The sequence below is a fragment of the Rhipicephalus sanguineus genome, chromosome 2 (genome assembly GCF_013339695.2).
Source record: "Rhipicephalus sanguineus isolate Rsan-2018 chromosome 2, BIME_Rsan_1.4, whole genome shotgun sequence".
NCBI classification, from domain to species: Eukaryota; Metazoa; Arthropoda; class Arachnida; order Ixodida; family Ixodidae; genus Rhipicephalus; species Rhipicephalus sanguineus.
Genome location: NC_051177.1, coordinates 132,091,224 through 132,098,396, shown reverse-complemented (window position 1 = coordinate 132,098,396; position 7,173 = coordinate 132,091,224).

Here is a 7,173-nt window from a genome sequence, read left to right as displayed (position 1 = left end):
CACATGACGAAAGAGAGCTATGAACTACAGTGGATCATGGCCGCTTTTAAAAGAGGCATTCCAGCAGCGCCGTGCGCAGATTACCGCTCGTATATGCCGTGCACTCACGAAACAATTTCTTCAAAAGATCGCGCACCTATTTGTATCAGTTAAATTTCAAAAAAAAAACACTGCTCAGTAATGAATGACTACAAATCGTAGAATTAAAAAATTTAGAACTTTCTCTGCAGGATTTAAAACAGTAATAAGACGGGGCAGGGGAGAGAGACATGTTATTTTTATAATATGTTGCAGGATTTCTCCACCACGCTGAAAAAGATTGCATAATCCGGCGGAAGTGAAATAAGACAAAGATGTAAACTACATAAGGCATTCTACAACTCCCTCGTAGGATTTTTCTGATGAGGCTTTTGGTTTTTGAATAATCAATAAACTTTCGTGTTTTCATAAAGTACAAGAAACGTAAGGTGCCACATTTACCCATGTTTATAGTACAAACATAGGTCTAACCTCGCCTTGCAGCGCAATTTTCTTATGGTACACTGAAAAATATAACTCACATATTCTTTAGAGCCAACCGCACTTTTTAGCCATTACTGATTGGTGTACATGTGGCATTCTTGAATGTTATACGCATAGGTCGGCGAACTCACTCATGAGTCGACTCACTCAGACTCAGATTGGGTGGTGAGTATCAGTCGGAGTGAGTAATATTTTGACGAGTTTGAGTCCGATGAGTCCGGTTGAGGAAAATATTTGGAATCCTGAGTCCGAGTGAGTCCTAAGCGCCAAACATATTTCTTGAGTGCGTCTGAGTGAGCACTACCTTTTGTGGCCGACTCATGCTCCTATCTATCTCATCTTCAGCATTACTATCAGCCTTATCGGCTTACGCTTATACTCAAATATATTCACGCATATCTCAACACACTAGCGTTCATGCACCACCACAAAATTTATAGATCAGAGGCGTTGTTAGGGGAAGAGGTGCCATGAGCTCCCACCGCAAACTCTTTCACAGGAAGTTCTTGAAGAAATATCTCGAGTGAGTCGCGTAGTTCATAAAAATATCCTTACTGGACTGAAACCACTGAAAACTCGTATTTGAATGGACAACAGCAGAGGACGTATTGTAGAGCACCGACGATGTGACACATTGGCGTTAAAGAGCATTGACGCCATGATCGAAAAAGTGAATTTTACGCTAACGGACTCATGAGTCGACTCACTCAGGCTCACTCAGACGCAGGCCAAACCGTGAGTCTGAGTCTGAATGAGCCCGGGTGAGTAATATGTTGGTGAGTTTGAGTCCGAGTGAGTCATGTTGAGAAAAAGTTTACTGAGTCTGAGTCCGAGTGAGTCCGTTTGGGGAAAGTTTCGGTGAGTCTGAGCCCGAGTGGGCCCCCTGAGAGCAAAATACATGTCTTGAGTGAGTCTGTGTGAGCTCCAACTTTTTTTGCCGACCTATCGTTATTCGCAAGTTCGCTTTCAAGGTCGTTCAGGCAAAAATTTCCATCTAATCGCACTGAATCATTCCGCAATAAAATAATACCACATATGTGGCGTTTTATTTTTCTAAAAGAGCCAAATGCCCTTTAACTGAAACTGAGAAAAACGCACTTTTCTGCTACTGTCAATATGGTCGGGCCTGCTCCAACAATTTTTTGCCAGTGTGTTCCTGTCCCCCATATTCCTTAAATCTATATTGCGGCTAAAATCTATATAGCCCACTATCATCGGTATTCAGGAGAACATTTTGTATTTGTATTTTATAGACTTTAACATTTTATTTGGGCTTGAATTAGCGCGTAAAAGACGTCTAAAACGTTTCGAATGTACGATATGGCAATATTTTGCGATAAAATTAACATCGTCCTTGTATTTCCTTCGGTGTCGTACTCCGTCGCACGCGCGTAATGGCGATGACTAGACTCGAAGAGTGAGTGTTCTTTCATGGCAAAAGGCGCACCATTCTGGACTGGCGGCAGCGTTTTCTTGTTCCTGGTATTTATAGAAGGCCTTCAAAAATGTTCCAGCTCTTCTTCTTCTTCTGACCTCGTTTTATGCCGTGCCGTTTCGGATCACTTCTTCTTCAAGGAATAGATCGGTGCCCAATATATTATTTTCATATATATTTTCTATCAAATATGCCGTGTTGGAGCGAAAGAAGGACATGATACTGTAGTGCTAAACTTGAAAAGAAACGCTAATAGGCAAAAATAAGTAGCAAAGTCGGCCTCTTACTCTTTATATTCGACATTTGCCCTACAACACCATGTCCTTCAGTAAGTGCCAACTCGCCATAGAAAAACTAGTTGTGGAATATAAGCACGATAGGGAAGCAACAATGACACAAATGAAACAGATTGCATGACGCAATCTTGGTTGTTTTGGTCGCGATTGCTATCGCAGCGCTGGTTTAATGAATGTGGCTCAGTATGATTGAAATAGATGAAGCATTTGGCTCATTTGTGATTAGAAACTGCCTTTTTGAGTTCATATTACAGTCAGGAATTGCTCCATTTTAATTCCAACTGGTTTAGAAGTTAAAGGTACTTAGACGCGCTTTACGCTCCCGTGAAATTCTGGCAGAGTTTCGGTTTCTCCATTTGGCTCTTTTTGAAAAAAAAAAAACGCCACATATGTTCTAAGTGAATTGATGATCAAGAAGGGAGCCGACATATGGATACACGGACATATGGATAGGTGGACCTATCTTTGTCAAAGGCGCCTTGTCATCCTTGGCGTGTTAGTTTTAAAGGGTTAGTGTGGACATCATGTCCAGCGGTGGCGATTGTCGCTGTTGGTGATTCCAGCCTGGAAAGAGAAAACTCGAGAGAGGAGTGTAGACCTTGCCACATCATTTCAAGAAAGTTTGCAACGGCGCTCAGAGGCCAGGGGAGCTGCAAAGAGGAAAAAGAAAAAAAGGAAAGAAGAAGCAGACAGAAAACAAAGGAGAAAACAAAACGAAAAAGGGGGGGGGGCGATCTACCAAAGGAGAGCCGTCAAAAGGCACTACAGGCTACAAAAGGCAGCTTCCATACTCCGCTCTTTCCTAGACATAAGACGGTATAGCGCGCTAATAACCACAAGAAACCACAACTAGCCCAATCATCCACCCTCCTAAGTTACTTTCCTAGACGCGCCGCCCTGCGGCCTTCCCAAGTCGCTTTCATACTGCGATTTTTTTTTATTTTTTTGTAGCTCCTTTTGACGGCTCTTCCTTTGGTAGACCCCCCTTTTTTGTTTTTTTTCTCCTTTTTCTTTCTTTTTTTTCTTTTTCCTCTTTGCAGCTCCCCAGACCATTGAGCGCCGTTGCAAATTTTCTTGAAATAATGTAGCAAGGTCTACACTCCTCTCTCGAGTTTTCCTTTGCAGGGTGGAATCACCAACAGTGACAAGCGCCACCGCTGGACATGACGTCAACATTAACCCTTTAAAAGTAACACGCCAAGGATGACAAGGCGCCTTTGACAAAGATAGGTCCACCTATCGAAACGTCGGCCAGCCTGTTCTGAGGCACTTTCTCCTGTTTGAAACCTATCCCACTCCTAAGTGAATTGAGGAACACTCCAACATACCGCCGCTAAAAACACCCTTTTTTCTAGATTTTAAACAAACAACCTGTCTTGCAGGCATGATATTAGGTTCAATAAAGGTCATTATTGGTACCATGTGTTGCGAAGGTGAAGGAATTCTATCGATGGTATTTATTACATGAGCAAACGACTGACAGCAGAGTGTCGCGATTGTGTGTTTGTCTGTATGGTTTTCACACTAAGATGGATTTTCCTCGTTTTTACTGGCATGCAGCTATCTACCATAAATACTGGTGCTTGCGACATTTTCAGTAGCTTTTTGTGACACCAGCATCGTCTTACACAGCGTCTAAAATTCCAGCACTGCTTTTGTCCAAAACTTAATTTAGATAATGTTTAATGTTTATCACAAAGGTTGTCAACTGTGTGTCTTATTCTTTCGCACGATTTCTCTTGCTGATAAGGCTTCCTTGTCGCAGTTATCACATTTGTTAATATTGTTTGTTTAATCACACTTAAAAATTTCTTCCCTGGAATGGCACTGATTGTTTAGCATTGTTTAAAGGGACACTAAAGAGCAAAACGATTTTTCTCGCATTAGTAAAGTAGTCTTCCACGATACCAAAAACACCACGCTTGCTGCGAGAAGACCCTTAATAAGCGAGAAAACGCGCAAAAAGAAAATACAGGTGGCGACGCCACCTTGGAATTCCCGCACCATTTTGCCGTGACGTCACGTATTTTTGACGGCGCCTGCTTGGGCCTAGGTAGTTCCTAACCGGTTAAATCGAAGTACATTGTCCTCTGAGGGGGCCAGAGACTTGACATAACGAGTTTGTGGAAATTTCGCCGGGCCAGTGGCGCCAAAATACGTTAAATGCTCTTTGAAATCTTTTACGTCACGAATTACAAAGTTCGGCGCGAAATTTACAAATGAAACTTTGAACTTGGTTTTCTCATATACAGTCGAAACCCGCAATAACGAAATCCCGAGGGAACGAAATTCTCACCGCAACGAAATATTTTCGGAGGACCGGCGAACGCCCATAGGAGTCAATGCATTTCGTAACTCGCGACTACGAAAAATATTCATACCGCAGTCTCTCATTAACGAAATTTTTGAAACACGAGTGCGCAAATAATCTACTGTCGCATCATTGACTACATTTGAAAACTGCTGAAATGCATTCATGCTACCCTTAAATTGTGCAAAACTATCGCTACAGCGCACTTGAGAAGCAGCCGCCATCATTGTTTACAAAAAAAAAAACATAGCTGGCGACAATGATGATGATGATGGCTTGCCGAAACACCTGCTCGTTATCGCGGACTACGTAGCCAAATCCACATTCCTCGTGGAGTTTCGTTCGTTAGCTTGGCTTTGTCGGCTTTGCGCGCACATGGTCGCGTGTGTCGAGCTATTTGTGGAGCGTTTGCTTGGTCGCTTGGTGCAACGTGAACTGTGTGTTGCGATTGCTTCGTCCGATTTCGCTGCCTGCGAAGATGCTGCCTCCAACGAAAAAGTGGAAAGTTAATCATGCTGGAAGATAAGGCTGCAATCATCAGTGAGGTGGAAAAGGGCAGGAAAAAAATGGACATCGCCGAAGAATTCGGCGTTGCGTGCAGCTCGCTGTCCACGTCTGCGCTGATCCGGGCTGATCCAGCGGAGCCGGAAGAAGGTTCGCCTGTAGGCGCACTTGATGACGGTACTGGTGGCAGCGCAGTTGCGCCGTCACTGACCAGTGCATGAGGCGAACTTTGTGCCGTGGCAAACGACATTCCCGATCGAGAGGCATGAAACTGCTGCCACCAAAGCAATCTTACTGACTTTCGGAAATAAAATGTGTTTTTTGTAAATTCCGTGTCTTTTCTGCCGCATTCTCGCGCCAACGAAATTCCCGCAAGAGCGAAATTTTGTGCTTTCCCCGCCGATTTCGTTATTGCGGGTTTCAACTGTAATAATAAACCTATGGTGGTGAAATAAACTACACAAGAGTTCTCCGAGCACACTTCATCAATCTAAACCAATTCATTGTTTCTCTTTAGTGTCCCTTTAACTCTTCTAAATAGTTTTGTACACGTGACGCTCCATACGTCCGAATAGGTGTAGAATTTTTGCAGTCAAGCGTTTCCATCAATAAAGCAAAAGTACGCCTTATTTTGCTTTTAGGTATAATCTCAGACCGTAGGTGCGGGAGTTAGTATATTAAGCACCACTGCCCTCATTTTCGCATTTTGTATGTATACACACATACGCACACACACACAAACATATGTTTGAAGATGCATAAACAGAGGTCGGAGACATTCAATAAATAGGAAATTGGTTGCGTCCCTTCGTACCGTGTGTTTCTGGTTACTTTTATTTCTCTTCAGGTTTGAATATTGCTGCTGCGAAATAAAGTCGTTGCCCCAATGTCTTGCTTGTGACCTCATCCTCCTGAGCGCCTTCAAGCATTCAGCTCAGGAAAATGTGGGCATCACGAAGGCAAGTAGGAAACTGGAGTCGTGTGCGATCATTGCAGAAAGAAAGCAGCATTAAAGGAGTACTGACATGAATTTTAAAATTTTTCGGGTTGTCGCTCTAAATGAAAGCACGGGTGTCGAGAACCCTAAAAAGGATGTCGTGGTGCCTGGGATGCATTGCATATATTTTTAATACCGCTTCTTTCAACCAGCAGTTTCGGTTTCGGTTTCGAGAGGGCGGCTTCATAGTGACGTGTCAAGTCGGCGCGTGACGTCACGGGCCGACTACAACCCACGAAATATGCACCTGCTGTCCTTTGCTGTCAGTCGAACGTGGTTCATGATGAGTGAACTGTCGTCCAGTGCCTCCGACAGCGATTTCTGTGATTTAGGCTGCATGCAGAACCCAGACTTCGCAAGCCAAGTGAGCTGACTTGAAACGTCATAGGGCTCTCCATGCGGTGAAGCTGCCTTGCAGATGCTGGGAGATGAAAGCTTTAAAATCAAATTTAAATATTTATACGTGTTTCCCGGATGCGGTGTGGGGAGAGCGTTAGCACTACATGCCAAGGAAACCTAAAACGTCCATTTTGCTGCACTTCAAAATCGTGTCCGTACTCATTTGAGACAACCAGGAAAAACCTTGGCAGGCAAGTTTGTCAACTGGAAGGTCGTCACAGTGTAAAGGAATCATGAACATAAATTGAACAACTGAAAGGGAAAACCAGTGCTCAAAACAAAGAACAGCAGGGCCTTAACATTCCTCTTTGAGCTGCAGCTTTAAGCAATTCGGCGCTAATTATTTCATTGCATAACAATAGAATGAGGTCTATGTTAGGATTATAGCAGTGCTGATAATGTGTCGCCCACGCTACAGGGGCGTGTGGTGCGACCATAAGAAAACATCAAAAGCTTGGCTAGAGCATATCGATTTCATCACTCATGATCGAGTTGCGTATTTTAAAGCTAAGGATCTCATATATGTTTTTCAGTAATGTTATGGAATCGTAATTACCGAGAAGACATGAAACGCGCAGATGACACAAACCGTGTGCTTCTGTGCTAATGTGAACATTATCAAATCGTACAAGATGCACCCTCGTTTCGAAATTAATTCGGCTGATGGCGAAAGGTCAGGAAGTAAAGATTGTGTCAGCGGGGAAGCGAC